This window comes from Aedes aegypti, chromosome 3 (genome assembly GCF_002204515.2).
Source record: "Aedes aegypti strain LVP_AGWG chromosome 3, AaegL5.0 Primary Assembly, whole genome shotgun sequence".
NCBI lineage: Eukaryota > Metazoa > Arthropoda > Insecta > Diptera > Culicidae > Aedes > Aedes aegypti.
The window spans coordinates 38,556,013-38,577,221 of NC_035109.1; the positions used below are offsets into that span (position 1 = coordinate 38,556,013).

Sequence of the window (21,209 nt, forward strand, 5' to 3'; positions counted from 1 at the left end):
GATTCTCACTGAGAAGAAGTGTAACTTTTTCGCAAAACTTCACATCAATTTGTCCATTTAATCTGATTGCAAAATATATGTAATGTTTAGCTTTCGGTAGTTGTTAATCGATGGCAGTTTTTACTGGAAATCGATGACAGTTTTCATTTATAAAAATAGGTTAAAAAATAGGTTCGGCATTAACATTTTGTTAAGCTAAGAATTTTTCAAAAAAATACTTAAAATGTAGAAGGTAGGTTTCGAAAGAATATTCACAAAATGAATAAATCTGATGCTTAATGCCGTTAGTTCGAACATAATTCATCTTAATGACATCTGGGTGAACGGGGAACGGCAGAAATATGAAATAAAGTTTGACTTGTTGAAAACAGTATGCAGGATTCGAAGACGTGACCTAAATGTGATCTTCACTGGATACAAATTTAGAAAGAATAAATGAGTCACTCAGTTAATTTTGGACGCATCTGACAGCCAGGCTTGATAGAATCTTCTCTGCGATGCAAAAATGAGGCGAGTAGTAAACTGAGCTCAAAATTTTCAACACAGATCCTCTAGCGATTCGAGTGAGAGTGCCAAAAAAATACGAATTGGAATTTTACTCTGTTGTGTTTTGTGCTGCAACTCACTCGCTTATTTTTTCGATGCCTCTTTGCTTAGCATTATCTCGCTCCCTCGCAAAGAGGCAAAGGCTGCACGCTGCTCTACAGCATGTCACCGAACCCTGATGATCTTGAGGAGTATTATCAAGCCTGCTGGCAGGTCAACACACCATGTCCCGGTTATCATTAGATCAGTCGTTTTTTTTTTTATTGGGTATATTATCACTGCGACCACTGATTGATCTTTTGTGATACACAACCCTTTTTAATGTACCGTGTCAAAGTGATAAATTACTATAAAAGTAATTATCAGCGCATGACTTAGGTATTATCCCAATTAGGTATAATGTGACGTATGAAACGCACAACCTTACCGGGAGACAGAGACCATATTTCAAAGGGCTGTATATCTCCCTTGTCAAAAAACTTTACTTTTCTTTGAAAAAGAGCATCACAACTACATAATAAATGTTCAGAGGTTTCACAACTCTCTTGACAAAAACGACAAATATCACCTTCAACCTTTCCCATCAGTCTTAGGTGATATTTAGCTGGGCAATGCCCTGTAATCAGTCCTGTGTATGTGCACAGGTCTTTTTTAGACAAAAATAATAACTTTTGTGTATTCGAAGCATGCGGCGTTATGAATTGTTTTGACTGTCGAGCCACAGCAGTTTTATTCCAGTTTGTAATCACCATCGACTGTTTCCAGTTCCTTAGTTCCATTTTTATGGAGCATGTTGAAACTCCACAAAATGGCTCTGGACCTAGAAATTTTCCGGTTGATCCAATCCTGGCTAATTCATCAGCCTTTTCATTGCCATCGATTCCACAATGTCCAGGAACCCAGTAAAGATTTACCGTATTATTAATACAAAGTTGTTGGAGCAAGAGGAAGCATTCCCATACAAGTTTTGACGTGCACGTATACGATTTCAAAGCAGACAAAGCTGCCTGACTATCAGAGAATATACATATGTTAGAATGTTTATATTTCCTTTTTAAGCACATAGAAGCACATTCCAAAATCGCTTGTATTTCTGCCTGGAAGACGGTTTGCCATTGAAACTGAAAGGTTAACACCAGGGCCTGTTACACCAGCTCCTACTTGACCATTTTGTTTTGAACCATCGGTATAAAAAATGATAGATCCTGATCGAATTTGTGGTCCTCCCATGGTCCAAACAGTACGATCTGATTCTACCACATTGAACATACGGTTGAAATTGAACTGTATTTCCATCCAGTCTGTGTTGACTGTAACTAATGGATTAATGTTGATATCATTTAAGATGCTTAAATGTCCTTTCATGTCACCACTAAGAAGAGGTTTCCATTGTTGAAATCGAAGAGCACTTTTTTCGGCTTCTAATTGAATGAACTGATGTAGTGGAAGAAGATTTAAAATCGCATCTAAAGCTTTTGTGGGTGCGCTGCGCATGGCACCTGTAGTACACATTGTTGCTAGTCTTTGAAGTTTTGCTAACTTCTGTATGGCGCTTTTTTCCTTAGTTTTGGTCCACCACACTAAAGAAGCAAATGTTATTCTGGGTCTAATGATGGTCGTATATATCCAGTGAATCATGATCGGCCTCAGACCCCATTTATTACCAAAAGTACGTTTACTTAACCATAGCGCATTTGTTGCTTTATCTATGATTTGTTTCAGGTGTGAATTCCAGTTTAATTTACAATCTAAAATAATTCCTAGGTACTTAACTTCTGTAGAAAGTGTCATTAAAGTTCCTTTCATATGAAGTCCAGAAATTATTAATTTTCTTCTTTTGGTAAATGGAATAATATGCGTTTTTTGAGGATTTATGTCTAATCCTTCTGTAATACACCATTGAATCGTGTAGTCTAAGGCTCGCTGCATTCTGTTGGTGATGACAGAATCGTATTTACCTCGGACTATTATAACAATATCATCAGCAAATCCTATTATTTCGAATCCTTGTGATTCTAAGTTTGTCAGTAGTTCATCTACCACTAACGACCACAGAAGAGGCGATAATACGCCTCCTTGTGGACACCCCTTTACAGCTTTTACGGATATAGATACGCTACCGAGGTCGGCTGTTATTTCGCGTTTTGATAACATCTCACTAATCCATTTTACGATGCATATGTCAAAACCATGTTTTAACATTGCCCTCGCCATGGATTTATGTGATGCATTATCAAAAGCTCCTTCTATATCAAGAAAAGTTGCAAGCAAAACTTCCTTGGCTTCAAATGTTTTTTCTATTTTTGAAACAAGTGCGTGTAACGCAGTTGTAGTAGATTTTCCAGATTGATAAGCAAACTGATGAATGCTTATAGGATTTTGTTTTAAGTAAGCTGTTTTAATGTAGTGATCAATAAGCTTTTCCATAATTTTCAGCATTATTGATGATAGACTTATGGGTCTGAACGATTTTGGAGAAGTTTTATCTTTTTTGTTAGCCTTCGGAATAAACACAACACGCACTTGACGCCTTGACTTTGGAATATAACCGAAAACTAGACTTGCTTTAAACATATTCGAAAGAGCTGAAGTCAGTATTCCATTGCTTTTTTGTAAAAATGCAGGATATATTCCATCCTTGCCAGGAGATTTGAATGGATCGAATGAGTTAATGGCCCATTCTACTTTGTTTTTTGTAAAAATTTCATCAGCTTTTTGAGCAGCCATATTTAAGATTGGTAGTAAGTCTAAGTTATCCTTACTATCATGAATTTCGCCCAGAGAAGTCATCCTAGATAATTCGTTACTAGTATTGTCTTCTGTAGCATTTTCATCGTAATTTATAACTGTAGAACAAGGAAAGTGCGTCTGCATCATTACTTCTAAAGTTTCAAGTCCATTGGAAGTAAGGCAGTCGTTACTTTTTCTAACCGTTCCTAAGCCATTAACATGATCTTTTGAAAGGACTTTTTGTAGTCTTGCGACAACAGGAGTGTTCTCAATGCTTTCACATGTACGCCTCCAGTCCATTCGTTTTGATCTTCTTATCTCTTTATTATAATCTGTTAGAGCAATTTTATAAGTTTCCCACTTCATGGTTCTTTTTGCTCTATTGAATAATTTTCTAGTTTTTTTCCTTAATGCTTCTAAGTTATCATTCCACCACGTCACATCTCTACTAGTAGAACGTACAGTAATTGGACAGCTTGCTTGACAAGCATGCTGCATTAAATTTGATACTTGTACAGAAGCTTTTTCTAGCTCTGTTATGGAGTTAAATTTTTCATCAGAAATGTGAGATTCATTTAGAATATTTTGGTAATATAAATCCCAGTTTGTCTTCCGGGGATTTCGAAATTCATTTGTGAATATTTCATTTGTTTGATACTGAAATAAAATATGTCTGTGATCAGACAGAGATGTTTCATTAGATACATGCCAATTCTTAACATTTTCCGATATGTTAGTACTACATAGAGTCAGATCTAACACTTCCTTTCTGGTTGAAGTAATGAAGGTCGGTTCACATCCTTGATTACAAATATCAATATTATTAGTTATTATATATTCTAAGAGATACTCACCTCTATAGTTGATGTCAGAGCTGCTCCATACTATGTGGTGAGCGTTTGCGTCACATCCTAAAATAAATAGTTTATTGTTTTTCTTACAATATGAAACGAAATTGACAACATCAGGAGGAGGAATCGCTTCCAAATCTCCAGGAAAATACGCAGATGCAACATACATTTCTGCTATTCCTCGAGTGGTTGGAACCTCCATCAAAACAACAGCAATATCTTTACTAATGAACTGCGTAATTGGTAAAAACTTCATTCTATTGCTTATTAAAATAGCTGCTCTTGGAACTATTTGATTTTCATCATAAATAAGTTGACCAGCAGAGGTCGGTATTCCTAACACTTTTCTGTCATAAGCACACGGTTCCTGTATGAGCGCGATATCCATTTTATTATGCACAAAGTTTTTTTGAAGTACAGCTGTTGCTCCCTTCGCATGATGTAAATTTATCTGAATGAATTTTATGAACCTATTCTGTCTATTAATATTATTTGTGTTGGTATTTGTGATAGAACTATGATTGTTTTGGTTGCTGCTTTAGATATTACATGATTTATTTACGTTAATGTTGGCCATTTTCATGTTTTATTTTAGTATCGCTTTCCCGAGGTGGTTTTCCTCCCTCTGTGTTGGTTACGCGATCACCCAGATTTTTCATGTATTTAGCAATGTACTTGTTTTTGTGTAAAGGATTTTTATCCTTAACGGGAAGTATTTTCGTTTTTTTGACATTTCGTTTTGACTCCATTGTACCATTAGATTCTGGTGATTGTGGTGCAGTATCATTTTTTCGCACTAGTCCGCTGCTAGTTCCTTCAAGGATTTGTTTGGGACGTGCGCCTTTAACGCTTGCATCCCTAATCCCACTAGGTCCTGGCATATTTTGGATTTCGCGGTTTGAAGCACTGCTTGAATCACCAGTAGTCTTCAGGTTTTCAATTGGAGTCGCCGTCTGTCTAATAACTCCAGAACCAATCAGAGTAGTTTGCTGCTCCTCTAGTAATCTGCGATTATTCAAATTATCAGATGGTGAAACCAAGTCGTTATTAACTCCTTGGTTTGGAATTTTTATTTTTTAAGGGATTTTACGACGGAGTGGAGCTGTTCCGAACTTGTAATCAAGAGTGAATTCACACTTTTTGATTGCGTCCAGCGAGGCTCCATCCACGGTAAAAATCAACTCAACATGCAACTGATTAATGATGTTGCGCTCTTTGATTCGCCAGTCATCCGTATTCGGACCTTCATTTTGACTCTCCAGGAGTTCCACAATATCATCTGTACTGTCTTCTGCACTCACTGGGAAAAATCCAATTATAATCTCAGGACGTGGAATCTTTTTCTCGTCTAAAGCAGTAAGCTCTACATCTTCAACGACGGATATTGTAGAGGCTATGCTTTTTAGCCAGTCAGCTGTCTCCTGGTTTTTACAGACAAGAATCAGATGCCCCGTCCTAAGCAAACATTGACCGAATTTTGGTTTAATTTTTTCTTTCCGTTGTTGTGCAACTTTTGAAAGAATAGCTTTGCGTGTTGCAAGTAATTGTGCAGATGTAAGCTCCACGTTAGGGTAGTCTTTCGGAACAATTCCTACTCTAACGTAGTTCACAACCTCGCTATAAGAAGCTTTATTTTGACTCTGTATCGTTTCGTTTCGTCCAGAGCATACGTTTGAATTAATTTGAAGACGCCCTTGAACCGAGAACTTCCCCAATGACGGGTGGTTTGATCCTGTTCTTGGCTCTAGAAGCGGACGTACATTTTGTTTTTTGCGAGGATTTTCACCACTGCTAGTTGAACCACTAAGATCAGCATTTCGAGATCTTTTCTCAGAATTAGGTGTCTGTAGTGGAACACGAGAAAGGGTGTAAGCTTCTTCTGGATCGATTCCCTCGGCAACCAATCGCTTATAACGTTTCCTAGCAGCGCCGTTTAACTTAGTTCTCTGCTGGTCACCTGGTAACATTGGTTGTTTTCCTGCAAAGCTACCCAGCACAGTCTTGTCGACTGCAGAAGTATCATGCACTATGTTGGCTGTTGATGACAGTATGGTGACATTAATGCCATCTTCGAAGTCGTCGTCGTCTTCGTAACCATCATCGCCAACCGGATTATCCAAAATAGACGAAGAGCAGGATGGAACATCATCCACCGAACTGCTGTCCAAAACATCTTCTACATCAATCTCCATAAGCTGTTTCTCCCCAATGTCGCTCATATTTGTGGCTGAAATCGTGAAGATTAAAGTACGAACGGTGGGATTTATTATCAATCGTATATTATAGTGCAGTCGGGTCTGCCACTGTACTACCACTTGTACGAGACAAGAAAAACATTCATATCCGCAGAACAAATTGTGTTCTGAGGAAGAGTATGAACGGTTGAGTCATTGCAAATGGTTCACAACGACTTCAGTTGATACTCGGTTGATGGTATTTCTACCACAACATATAGAAATCTTGCATGCAAGTTAACAAAGAAAGATATGGACGTATATGTAGTAAACGTATAACACTTATGAACCTATTGATCAGTCGTTAGTAGTTTGTGTTTCATAAAACATAAACAGATGGTTATTTTTTTAACTTTTATTGATAATGTAAAAATGGCTTGTTTTCAATTTTATCTTTCAAGCTAGTCTTCTTCTTCCTGGCGTTACGTCCTCACTGGGACAGAGCCTGCTTCTCAGCTTAGTGTTCTTATGAGCACTTCCACAATTATTAACTGAGAGCTTACAATGCCAATGACCATTTTTGCATGCGTATATCGCGTGGCAGGTACGAAGATACTTTATGCCCTGGGAAGTCGCCATCATTTTTTGACATTACTAAAAACAACATTTGAATAGTTCGGCATTAGGAATGTCGACGTACTGACTCTGTAGTAAGTTTTCTTTAAGATGCCCAATACAGTTTCATTTTTATAAAATTGTCATGATTGTTTCACTAATTAACATTAAGCCGCATTAAATTGGTAAGATTGAATAATGTTTTAGACTGTTTCTATACTTCTATCAATAGCTTTTCATCGCGAGAAAAAATGCAAAAACAGTTTAAGATAAAAGTCGTATATTTTTTCCATATCCATGGACCGCATCAATGAGCCAAGAATATGCAGGGGCATTCTCGGTCTCTTGCAGCAATAAACATAACACACTAACATTCCTTCCCCATTTCAACTTGCTATAAGGATTTGGCCGGCGCCTTTATTGCTCAATAATATATTAGCTGCTATCTAAAATGTGCACTTCGAAAGTAAGTGAAAAGTTCCATCCCTTATTCATTTGGATCGAAGTGAAATTAATATGTGCACTTCGAAAGTAAGTGAAAAGTTCCATCCCTTATTCATTTGGAACGAAGTGAAATTCTTACCAGTTCCGATCAATCGCGAAGTACCTATGTTAAACTTACGCATGCACAGGATAACTGATTCAAAGCGTGTAATGTCCTCCATTTCTCTGTTCAGGACGTATAATATAAATGTATCACAAATATTGCATGATATTCATTCTATCCTGAATCATTTCATATAAGAAAACAGAATATACCAAACCAATGAACGTGAAATTTTCTCAACCGGAAATGCTTGCAGAATGGTTCTGTCAGCGATGTAGTCTGTTTAACATCAAAGTACCTTGAAGCAAAAAGCACTTTTGATTCCAATCAGACTACGTCTCACTGATCATGTCATAAAGACTAACTTTAATAAGTAAACCATGCTTATCAAATGAATTCATTAAATCAATTGTCATACTTCAAAAGAAACGCATCCATCGCTTTACAATTGCAAAACATTTCAAGCGTCTAAAACCAGTCACCGACCGCACGTTTCTCCTGACATAGATAGACATCCTCTAACCTAACCGAACAGTCGAATCAGAACAGCCTCGCGCCAACATCTAACAATTTGCAAAGCATGTCGTCCACACGACTGAGCCATTCACTCTTTTACACCGCAAAATTCGATGCTTGCGTGCAGCACTCTTTTATGTACAGTATATGACAATATATTCGTAACTTTAGCTTGTATATTAGGAAAAAAATTGAGTATTTTTTACAATCACATGTTCAATAGCGATTTTATCAAAGTGAATTAATTGAAGAAAAAATATAAACGATTTAGCAATACAAAAACTGTCTTTAAATCTATCACATTGTTTAAAATATCATAGAGGTATTTTTTTATTTTTTTTTTTAATCAACTGTCAATAATAAGAAATTTATCAAAAGGATCACTTTAGTAGCAATATTACTGTTGAACTCGTGATTGAAATAATCACTCAAAATGTATGTTGGAATTCAAGCTATAGCATGAGTATGAGAAGGATTGACCGCCTGTAGTTGTGACTCCGCTATTGCAAGAACAGCTGTACTTACACAGAGAACCAAAAGACGCTACCCAAGAAAGAAAAAAATAACTCGCAATAACTTATCCATACCATTTTTTTGGTATCATACCTTAATTAGGTATTGTTCAGTTGTCATTAGCTCATTTTGGTATTATAATGGTATTGGAAAAAATGTTTAAAACAAATAAAAATACTTCATTTTGGTATTCGATAGCTATTGTGGAGTGCTGGAGGTATTGAACTACTATTGAAAAATTTAACTTTTATATGAAAATCTATCATGTATTATTTAGTATTTGTAGAATATGCAGAAGGTATTATTTGAGGAATTTACCTCTTTTGCAAGGCTCATTCATACCTCATTCAGGTTGTAAGTATTGGAAATTATCTGGTATGGAATACCTCAATTTGGTATTCAGTAGTTATTTTCTTTTGCTCGGGTACTCGTGATCAGTAGCATCTTCAATGTGTAAGTACTGGTGCTTTCATTATTATAACAAACAATAACGACGCCTGCATCCGAATGCAGGTCAATTTAGGGATGGGAGAGAAATGTTAACATTTTACTTGCTTTATGGAAGCCGAAGCGCTCTCTGCACTTCCACAAGAAAGTTTGGATATGGGAAAAAGTTGTTTAAATTTCATTCAACATAAATACTTTAGAACTAATCCTCTAAAGTTGATCGTTTTGTATGGAAAATTGAAGAAGTTGCAAGTGTATTGTCCAATACTGTATGTCGGCTATGGTGCACTCAAATCAAACACAAAAGCGTTATCACCGTTCATGTCCATGTTATACGACTTCGGCGAAAACCGAATAGATTCAAATCATTTCTCTGCCGATACCTACCGTTAGGGTTCGAGGAATCTCGTTTTTGTTTTTTGCTTCATCAAAGTGATGCGTTTTCGCTATATACCCAGTATTCCACGAACACGAATCTGCTGGACGATAGTAACGATTCCTGCCAATATAAACGCTCGCAGGCTCGAACAAAAACATGTTTCACCTGTCAAGAGATCGTTTTCACTTTAATAGTCGGTGGATGTGCACTAGGGCAGTGCTTCGACATTCGACAGATTCATTAGAAATACGTATGTATGTAGTTATCTTATTTCCGATGAACGGTTGCACAAGATAGAATGGAATTTTGATGTTTTTGTTCCCTTGAACATGAGCATAATTGAACAACGTCAATTATGGTTAAAACATTCCATTTGATCAGTGGCGCGGGAAGTGGGTAGGACAGGTAGGACATGTACTACGCACAAAAAACCCTGGGTAGGACAGTCAAAGGATTGTCCTACCCACGATTTAGCAAAAAAAAAAAATATCATCTTATCATCTGTTCAATATACATACAAGCTCGTGTGAATAACAATTGAGAATATTTATAGTGAAAATCCTGGAAAGCTAATTGTAAGAATTGTTACAATAAGCTACTTAAACTGTTAGAAAAACACCAACTTGACTGGTTGTAAAGACAAGCAGTTTGGTCTACTTTCGTCAAACTTGTTTAATTTAATTGATTTTGAAAGGATATAAATATAAAGATTATTTATATTTTTTAATATTAATAATAATACAAGTTTATACAATAAATGATCCTCAAGACAGGGCTGATAGCAGGCTTCTTTTAAAAGACTTTGTCCCTTTTTAATGCAAGTATTTGAAAAGTCTCTATTTTTAATAGGAGGCCTCTTAAGCCTCTATTTAAAACAAATGATCTCTAAAGTCTCTTTTTATCCTAATTTTATAAAATTGCACAGGCTGCAGAGAAACCATTAGAAACTATAACGGGTCCAACTGGCTCTTCAAGAATTTCGTCTCAGATTCCCCTAGGAATAGCTTCAGAAATTATCGTAGTAATTTTATTTAGAATTTTTTCAGGGTCTTCTACATGGATCTCTTTTGAAATTCTCTAAAGATTTATCTAAGAATTCTCCCAGAAATTCATTCAAAGATTTTTCAAAGGATGCTTAAAAGAAATTCTTCAGAATTTGCTCCAGGATTGCTTGAGAACTTCAAAGCTACCTCCAGAATTTTCTTCAGGTATTACCTTGATTTTCATTTCCAAAACAATCCTAGTTCCAGTTGTTTCTCCAATCCAATCCAGTTGTTTCTCTAGCAGATCTACCTGAGATTTCTACAGAATTTCTTCTGAAGAAAGCAACCTCAAAGAATTTTTATTTCAGAATTTTTGAAAAAAAAGCCGGAGGGATTTTTAATAAACCCTGAAAGAATTCCTACGCCTGCTCATGAATTCATCCACGATTTATCCCAGAAATCCAAAATTTCTCAAGGGATTTACCGAAAAAATCCATTTTTTATAGGAATTTCTCCACCATTTCATCTAAGTATTCCTCCTGAAGATTTTCAAAACATTTTTAAAAAGTTTTCCAAAAAATTCCCATGCAATATTCGAAAGTTTATTTAAATTATCACACCAGCAACATTTTTCCCAATAATTCATTCGATCATTCCTACACCATTTCTATATAGATTCTGTCCAATGTTTTTCGAGGAAATCCTCCGAAATGCTATTCCGAGATTCAATCTATTTTATTTTTATATTATCTTAGCAAATTATCTAGGAAATCTTCTGAATCTTTCTTAAGAGTTCAGTCGTTATTTCAGAGATCATTGTTCATTAATAGTGACTTTAAAACTTCCACGATATTTACATGAAATTACTTCATGATTTACTTTAGAAGTGCCTCACGGATTTATTCTTCAGAAAAAATTCATTGGCATTTTCCTGGAGAAAATCTCGAAGTATTACAGGAGGAATTTCTGAAGAAAGCTTAATAGGAATTCCTGGAGCAATTGCTGAAGGTATCTTCAGAGATCGTTAGTTGAAACCTTATATTAACTCTCAAAAACAGTTTTTAGAAAATCCTCATGAAGATGGATGAATCATTAGATAAAATCTTAAATTAAATTAATTAAATAAAATTAAATATATAGTTGGGACTTTCTTGAAAAAATTCACAAAGAATTTTTGGAGGAATTCTGATAAGCCTTTGGAAAAATTCCATTTCTGTGATTCTCCTTGGGTAAATCCAGGTTGTATTCTTGAGGCATCCAAAACAAAATTCCTGAAGAAATTCCCCAGGAAAATTCGTCAAACTCGATTAGAAATTTAGTAATCTGTGTAATATCTTGACATTTTATCTTAATGAATTTCAGATGAAATTCCTAGTCTTGGATCTTAAAATGGTTGCTCTGATGCAATGAAAAATTAAACTCTTATCTCCTTGCTCCTAATAGGTTTCGTTTTGTTTTCTTGGTTCCTGTATGGTCTCTTTTCAGTATTTTTCTGGTTCCTTTTAAGTTTCTTTTTTGCAGGCAAGAGGTCTCTAATTTCCTATTTTAAGGCACTCAGTCGCTACTAGCCCTTTAAAGACGGAAGGCTTTCTTAGTCTTGCGGTAACGACTGGTATAAAAATTGAGGGGGTTAAGGGGGTTGCAAAAAAGAGTCAGTGAAAAAAAACCTAGTTTTGAGAAAATCTACTACGAACTATTATTGCAATTTTTCATTCTATATAAATTATATGAGAGTCAAAAAGAAAAAAACGAGCCAACTTTATAAGAATCATGTTATTTCTTCTGTTGAGCGGAAAACTCACCTGAAAAAATCGTTAGAACGCTTGGAAACAGAAGAATTCACTCAACTAAAACCAATTAAAATGTCACTTACGCCCCTTTGTGTTTGAGTCCTTCAAATACAGTAACATGAAATTTCCAGTCTAGGATTCCATAGGTTCGAAATTTTTCTTAGCCTCAATGTGAACAAAATGTTTGCTAACGTTTGTCCTACCCATGGTTTCGAACGTGGACGCGCCTCTGCATTTGATAGACATGTGGCTACATACAGTTTTGATGATAATTTCTTTGAAAAATACTGACTTTTACTCATCTACAAATTCCATTGAAATGTTCGTTTTGAACTATTCTAACAATAAACGTTGAACAACAAAACAAACAAAAAAAAATTGACTTATTGCGCAAATCACTTTGAATCAAATTAACATGCTGCCCATTGCATTGCAGAGGCAAATAGGCAGCTATGAGAGTACACTTACCAAGCTGTGTTTCAACAAAAACACCCAAAGTTTCAAAAATTTTGGTTTCAAATGACGAAAAAAGTTGATGTTTTATGCGCCTATGAATGATGATAGCAGCTGCATCATATGTTCCACCCGATCGAATATTTTTTAAAAAGTTTGTATCTCTTTTGAGTTTGGATCCAGGTTTTAAATAAGTTTCAGTAATAGCTACTATATGTTAAATTATATACTTTGTTAAAACATTTTTTTTAATTAGCTAGAAATCTTAACAAGAAACTCTTGCCCCACTCTACTTTACTCATCGCAATATAGACAACTGCGCATTTGAGGTTTCTGATCCCAAAATAGATAAATCAGCACAGCATTAATCACTTGATATCAACTTAATTTTAGAATATTTTTTAAAAATATGATGAAGCCAATTGAACGTCAATTCAAAAATTTCCACTAAATATATAATCCTCCAGCAAATAATAGGACTTCCCTCGTTCCGTCGTTCGTTGGAATTTATTCATTGACTGTCATGACAAAACAAAAGAATTTCAACATTCAGCCCTCCGCAGCTTCGTTCCATCCATCGTCGCTTCATTATTTTTTATATCAGAAACGTAAACAATTTATCGCCGAACAAGTTCATTCGAGTTGATGGCTCGGTAGGACTTTTGTGTGTTTGACCGTTCCCGACAAAAAAAAAACACATCACTGAAGCTCCTATTGTTTTAAGTTCAGTACAGGATGACACTCTTTCCCGTGGACAAGTCGATAAAAAAATGTCCAGAGCTGTTCTGGTAGCAGCAACTGGGATTCACGCCGCTCATTGTGTTCGTATCAGTAAAATTGATTTCGCGCGAAAGTGCATGGTATAAAAAGTATACGGGGTATAAAATATTCAATGCCTGACCGGTGACGTTTGATGTTTGATGGAGTGGCCATAGATCGGTCCGGTTTCCGCGTGGGAACATTTTAAATTAATTAAATTGCTGATGGGGACGGACCTGGTGTAGTGGTTAGAACACACGCCTCTCACGCCGAGGACCTGGGATCGAATCCCATCCCCGAGATAGTCACTATAAATTTTAGTGATGACTTCCTTCGGAAGGGAAGTAAAGCCGTTGGTCCCGAGATGAACTAGCTTCGGGCTAAAAATCTCGTTAATAAAGATAGAAAAAAAAATAAAATAAATAAATTGCTGAACCGAGCTCTATAAAAATGCAATAAACTGCCAATTTTTGCAAGCTGAGATTAAACCTAACGGACGTTTTTCATGCTTTTCTCTATTTCAGGTGAGTTATTCCCCGTCAAAAACATAGATAAGTATAAATTACTCCTATCGGCCATCGGCCATCCTCAGCATAGAAGAATCAGGTACCAGCAAGCTGACTTTAAAAGTAAAAAATTCTTCAGTTATGTTTTCGCGATTACACTTGAAAATATTCCAAAAATATATCTAAGTTTTTTTCCTTCGACTTTATAGTGGTTCCGCAAGAAGGTTTTTCAGGAGCCCAAGCATACAAACTATGACTCAATCTTTCATTTCAGATATAATTTGGTGAAAATGCGCGATGAAATTTAGATCAAATCTAATTTTTCAACATGCTTGTAGTCTCTACACAAAATTCTTCTAAAAACTTACTTTTGAGCATCGTATCATGAACTGCGGTAGCCGACAGGTTTGCGTTTGTTTGCATTTATCATCGCCACCTAGGAGTTCAGAGCGAAGTGAATCAAAAGTGCCAAGAATAGAATCCGGCTCCTTTGTTATTTTATTCATTTAATTTTTTATTTGTGAATTCATGCAATATAAGGCTAAAAGCCTTGTAAATCATTACACTTGATAAGAAAATAATACGCCAAAGATATTTAAATATTTAATTTTCAATGTTAATTCAAACTATACTTCATCAAATCCCTGGATCATACTGCCAACAACTGTTTTAGGTCCCTATTAAAATTCACAATTGAGACATTTGTTTTAATATTTAGTGGCAATTGGTTCCAGAAGACAATACTTCTTGCGAGCAATGATTGAATAAGCAGAACGGTGTTGAGGAATTAAAAGGCTTCTATTTCTATAGGATCGCATAGGAGAAAGTTTTGTAAACAATATTCTGGCTTTTTCAACAATAGAATTTTGAATATTGGTATGCATGACCTATATCTATAAAGGTTTGAAAAACTGCAAGCAATGAGTTTTTTGTGGAGATGAGACACTCTTGAAAATCTCCACAAATTATAAACGTATCTTACACAAGAATTTAGAGCAAGTCTTAACTTATCTAGCGAGGCAACCGAAGCATTCAAATTAATAAAATCACCATAAATGAAATGAGGGAGAAGTAAAGTTTTAAAAAGTTTAAGTTCAATAGGGATACTAAAATGTCTGGTAACTAAATTTAATCTATACTAAATAATTTTACCACATTGAGAGTTTATCTGATCATCCCAATTAAGATTAGACGTTATTATTATTCCTAGAGTCTCTACACGATCAACAAATTCTATGTTTTCTCTATCCAATACCAAATCCGGACACTCAAAAATATTCCTTCCTCTATTTATCAGCATAGCTTTAATTTTTGCTGGATTCTTCTTCTTCTTCTTCTTTCTGGCGTTACGTCCCCACTGGGACAGCGCCTGCTTCTCAGCTTAGTGTTCTTATGAGCACTTCCACAGTTATTAACTGAGAGCTTACTATGCCAATGACCATTTTTGCATGTGTATATCGTGTGGCAGGTACGAAGATACTCTATGCCCTGGGAAGTCGAGAAAATTTCCAACCCGAAAAGATCCTCGACCGGTGGCATTCGAACCCACGACCCTCAGCTTGGTCTTGCTGAATAGCTGCGCGTTTACCGCTACGGCTATCTGGGCCCCTGGATTGATTGGTAACAAATTTCGCTGTGAAGAATCTAAAATTGTTTGTAGATCATAATTAACCTTTTCTCCCAAGGAACCATAATTGCTTGGCTCCAATTCACACAGATATATCTGGACATCATCAGCAAAGAGATGAACTGAACAGTAGCCTGAGATCGATCAGTTCGATATGGATGGATTAACTTAGTTGTCGCATGAGAGAACTGGAACACTTATTCTAATTTCAATAGGCTCGATGTACCAATAGCCGCATAGCTAAGAACAAAAATTCGTATAAAATCGCTAGCGTCATTATTTTTACACACTCGATCAAATGCTTTCGCAAAATCAATCAGCAGCAAAATAACGATTCCTTTTTTTATCTACAACTTTGGCAATATCATCATGAACTTTCATTAGGGCTGTATTTGTACTATGATGTTGTCTGAATCCTGATTGAAATGGGAGTAGGAATTCCATCTCAGAAACAAAGGCAGAAATTTGCGTTTTTCAAAAACTTTAGAAAGAGTACAAAAAATACTGATAGGCCGAAGGTTACTGATCCAGTTTTGTCTAGGTTTCTTTTTAATTGGAATTATTTTCACTGCTTTCCAACCCCTCGGAAATTTTGAACTAGAAATTATAGTATTAAAGAAATGCTTAAAATACGGCAATATAAGTGGTAGCATTATTTTGATAAATATTATAGGAATTCCATCTAAACCTACAGCACCCGATTTTATTGTATTGATAGCGTAAATTATTTCAGTGTCATCCACCAAGCGAAATTTAAATCCTTCAGATCTATAACTTACAGTCAGTGTAGATAAATTATCTACTGTGAAATTCTCAGTGAAATAGCTATTTATATCGTTTTCATTAAAGTCAAGATTATTTTCCAAAGAATAAGTTTTTGAAACTCCTAATTTCTTTATATTAGACCATAACTTATTGGAATCATATCGTCGTTTGGCATCGCGTATCAATAGATTTACTCTATTCCTTTGTCGTTTGAAATGGAGCTCATCAGAAGCATCCGTACTGCGTATCTAGTTAGAATAAGCAATATTTCTGTCTACAATAGCAAGCTCGATATCCCGGTTAAACCAAGGATTGGTTTTATGTTTTTGCTTTCGTAAAGGAATGAACTTATCATTATTTAATACATTAAGAAGAATGTCACTACCTGGAACACTTTAAAAGAAATCCCAATTCATATTATGAAATGCGTCATGCAAGCACCTTTCATTGTAATTTTTGTAATATCTGTAAATATCTATCTTATCATCAGCCTTGGCGATGTTTAACGAAGTTATACACACGAAATTTGAATTCTGTGGCAAATAAGCTAATAAATTGCCATACAAGCTGACAAACTTGCATGCAAGTTGGCTGAAATGATGTAAAAAAATGCCGACTTTGGAACAACCACCAAATCAAACGATACAATTCAAACAAGAAATGTTGTTTCTAATAGGTGGGTACTTAGATTCAACCCTACAATATTATTCTGCGTGTATAAAAAGATACACTATAAGCTATAAACTACAGTGATACCTCCATGAGTCGATGTTCTATGACTCGATATCGACTCATGGAACCATACTAGAAACAAAATTTCATGGTTACTATGATGGTCCCTTGAAACAGCTTTCCAAAGGATTGCTGTTCCATGACTCGATATTTCCATGAGTCGATGGTCCCTTCAATATCGACTCATGGAGGTTTCACTGTAGCAATAGCCAGAGAAACCTACTTGTACAAAAGGTTGACACGTTTAGAGAATATTTTTCACATTTCTTAACACGCTAAGTACCGACATGGGCAAAAAATGTGGACGGTAACCTTCGCACGACGATATCTCAGCTGATAATCAATCAATTTTCATAATTTTTTCACCATTGCAACCGTTTACTATCCTGGATGCGTTTAATGAAGACCGATTGAAATTTTATGCCACCATGGCTGAGAATTGGCCGGATCAAGACCGTTCCACATGTTTTCCCACCTTACAAGCTGGTTGCTGGTTGTATACAAGCGTTGCATGCAAGTTGGTTATTCCGGAACTAGGTTTGCGGCCGGATATTTCAAAATTTTGACCAGCTAGAAGGGTTCTGTCTTCGGGAGAGTTGTACAGGGCAGTGCTCGCTTCCTCATGGTATATGTAATGATACAAAATTCCACCACTACGTGGCGCTAGTGTACATAAACACTTCCGGTTTACTGCTATTGAGGGATATCTCGGAACCTAAACGAGATAGAAAATTCCTGTCTTCGAGAAAGTTGTTCAGAGTGAGCCAAGCTTCCCCGAGGGTCCTAGCATAGTTCCAAATTCATCCGCTACGTGGCGCTAGTGTACATAAACACTTCCGGTTTACAGCTATTGAGGGATATCTCGGAACCTAAACGAGATAGAAAATTACTGTCTTCGAGAAAGTTGTTCAGAGTGAGCCAAGCTTCCCCAAGGGACCTAGCATAGTTCCAAATTCATCCGCTACGTGGCGCTAGTGTACATAAACACTTCCGGTTTACTGCTATTGAGGGATATCTCGGAACCTAAACGAGATAGAAAATTCCTGTCTTCGAGAAAGTTGTTCAGAGTGAGCTAAGCTTCCCCGAGGGTCCTAGCATAGTTCCAAATTCATCCGCTACGTGGCGCTAGTGTACATAAACACTTCCGGTTTACTGCTATTGAGGGATATCTCGGAACCTAAACGAGATAGAAAATTACTGTCTTCGAGAAAGTTGTTCAGAGTGAGCCAAGCTTCCCGAGGGACCTAGCATAGTTCCAATTTCATCCGCTACGTGGCGCTAGTGTACATAAACACTTCCGGTTTACTGCTATTGAAGAATATCTCGGAACCTAAACGAGATAGAAAATTCCTGTCTTCGAGAAAGTTGTTCAGAGTGAGCTAAGCTTCCCGAGGGTCCTAGCATAGTTCCAAATTCCACCGCTACGTGGCGCTAGTGTACATAAACACTTCCGGTTTACTGCTATTGAGGGATATCTCGGAACCTAAACGAGATAGAAAATTACTGTCTTCAAGAAAGTTGTTCAGAGTGAGCCAAGCTTCCCCAAGGGACCTAGCATACTTCCAAATTCATCCGCTACGTGGCGCTAGTGTACATAAACACTTCCGGTTTACTGCTATTGAGGGATATCTCGGAACCTAAACGAGATAGAAAATTACTGTCTTCAAGGAAGTTGTTCAGAGTGAGCCAAGCTTCCCCGAGGGTCCTAGCATAGTTCCAAATTCATCCGCTACGTGGCGCTAGTGTACATAAACACTTCCGGTTTACTGCTATTGAGGGATATCTCGGAACCTAAACGAGATAGAAAATTACTGTCTTCGAGAAAGTTGTTCAGAGTGAGCCAAGCTTCCCCGAGGGACCTAGCATAGTTCCAAATTCCACCACTACGTGGCGCTAGTGTACATAAACACTTCCGGTTTACTGCTATTGAGGGATATCTCGGAACCTAAACGAGATAGAAAATTACTGTCTTCAAGGAAGTTGTTCAGAGTGAGCCAAGCTTCCCCAAGGGACCTAGCATAGTTCCAAATTCATCCGCTACGTGGCGCTAGTGTACATAAACACTTCCGGTTTACTGCTATTGAGGGATATCTCGGATTCTAAACGAGATAGAAAATTACTGTCTTCGAGAAAGTTGTTCAGAGTGAGCCAAGCTTCCCCGAGGGACCTAGCATAGTTCCAAATTCCACCACTACGTGGCGCTAGTGTACATAAACACTTCCGGTTTACTGCTATTGAGGGATATCTCGGAACCTAAACGAGATAGAAAATTACTGTCTTCGAGAAAGTTGTTCAGAGTGAGCCAAGCTTCCCCGAGGGACCTAGCATAGTTCCAAATTCCACCACTACGTGGCGCTAGTGTACATAAACACTTCCGGTTTACTGCTATTGAGGGATATCTCGGAACCTAAACGAGATAGAAAATTACTGTCTTCGAGAAAGTTGTTCAGAGTGAGCCAAGCTTCCCCGAGGGACCTAGCATAGTTCCAAATTCCACCACTACGTGGCGCTAGTGTACATAAACACTTCCGGTTTACTGCTATTGAGGGATATCTCGGAACCTAAACGAGATAGAAAATTACTGTCTTCAAGGAAGTTGTTCAGAGTGAGCCAAGCTTCCCCAAGGGACCTAGCATAGTTCCAAATTCATCCGCTACGTGGCGCTAGTGTACATAAACACTTCCGGTTTACTGCTATTGAGGGATATCTCGGAACCTAAACGAGATAGAAAATTACTGTCTTCAAGGAAGTTGTTCAGAGTGAGCCAAGCTTCCCCGAGGGTCCTAGCATAGTTCCAAATTCATCCGCTACGTGGCGCTAGTGTACATAAACACTTCCGGTTTACTGCTATTGAGGGATATCTCGGAACCTAAACGAGATAGAAAATTACTGTCTTCGAGAAAGTTGTTCAGAGTGAGCCAAGCTTCCCCGAGGGACCTAGCATAGTTCCAAATTCATCCGCTACGTGGCGCTAGTGTACATAAACACTTCCGGTTTACTGCTATTGAGGGATATCTCGGAACCTAAACGAGATAGAAAATTACTGTCTTCGAGGAAGTTGTTCAGAGTGAGCCAAGCTTCCCCAAGGGACCTAGCATAGTTCCAAATTCATCCGCTACGTGGCGCTAGTGTACATAAACACTTCCGGTTTACTGCTATTGAGGGATATCTCGGAACCTAAACGAGATAGAAAATTACTGTCTTCGAGAAAGTTGTTCAGAGTGAGCCAAGCTTCCCCGAGGGACCTAGCATAGTTCCAAATTCCACCACTACGTGGCGCTAGTGTACATAAACACTTCCGGTTTACTGCTATTGAGGGATATCTCGGAACCTAAACGAGATAGAAAATTACTGTCTTCAAGGAAAGTTGTTCAGAGTGAGCCAAGCTTCCCCAAGGGACCTAGCATAGTTCCAAATTCATCCGCTACGTGGCGCTAGTGTACATAAACACTTCCGGTTTACTGCTATTGAGGGATATCTCGGAACCTAAACGAGATAGAAAATTACTGTCTTCGAGAAAGTTGTTCAGAGTGAGCCAAGCTTCCCCGAGGGACCTAGCATAGTTCCAAATTCCATCCACTACGTGGCGCTAGTGTACATAAACACTTCCGGTTTACTGCTATTGAGGGATATCTCGGAACCTAAACGAGATAGAAAATTACTGTCTTCGAGAAAGTTGTTCAGAGTGAGCCAAGCTTCCCCGAGGGACCTAGCATAGTTCCAAATTCCATCCGCTACGTGGCGCTAGTGTACATAAACACTTCCGGTTTACTGCTATTGAGGGATATCTCGGAACCTAAACGAGATAGAAAATTACTGTCTTCGAGAAAGTTGTTCAGAGTGAGCCAAGCTTCCCCGAGGGACCTAGCATAGTTCCAAATTCCACCACTACGTGGCGCTAGTGTACATAAACACTTCCGGTTTACTGCTATTGAGGGATATCTCGGAACCTAAACGAGATAGAAAATTACTGTCTTCAAGAAAGTTGTTCAGAGTGAGCCAAGCTTCCCCAAGGGACCTAGCATAGTTCCAAATTCATCCGCTACGTGGCGCTAGTGTACATAAACACTTCCGGTTTACTGCTATTGAGGGATATCTCGGAACCTAAACGAGATAGAAAATTACTGTCTTCGAGAAAGTTGTTCAGAGTGAGCCAAGCTTCCCCGAGGGACCTAGCATAGTTCCAAATTCCACCACTACGTGGCGCTAGTGTACATAAACACTTCCGGTTTACTGCTATTGAGGGATATCTCGGAACCTAAACGAGATAGAAAAT

General features: G+C 37.4%; 1 protein-coding gene across 8 annotated transcripts in view; it reads left to right on the forward strand.

The window, feature by feature from the left end:
• Window positions 1–21,209, forward strand: part of LOC5580263 (histone-lysine N-methyltransferase setd3) — a 477,985-nt gene that overhangs the window by 256,727 nt on the left and 200,049 nt on the right. The window lies entirely within an intron of this gene.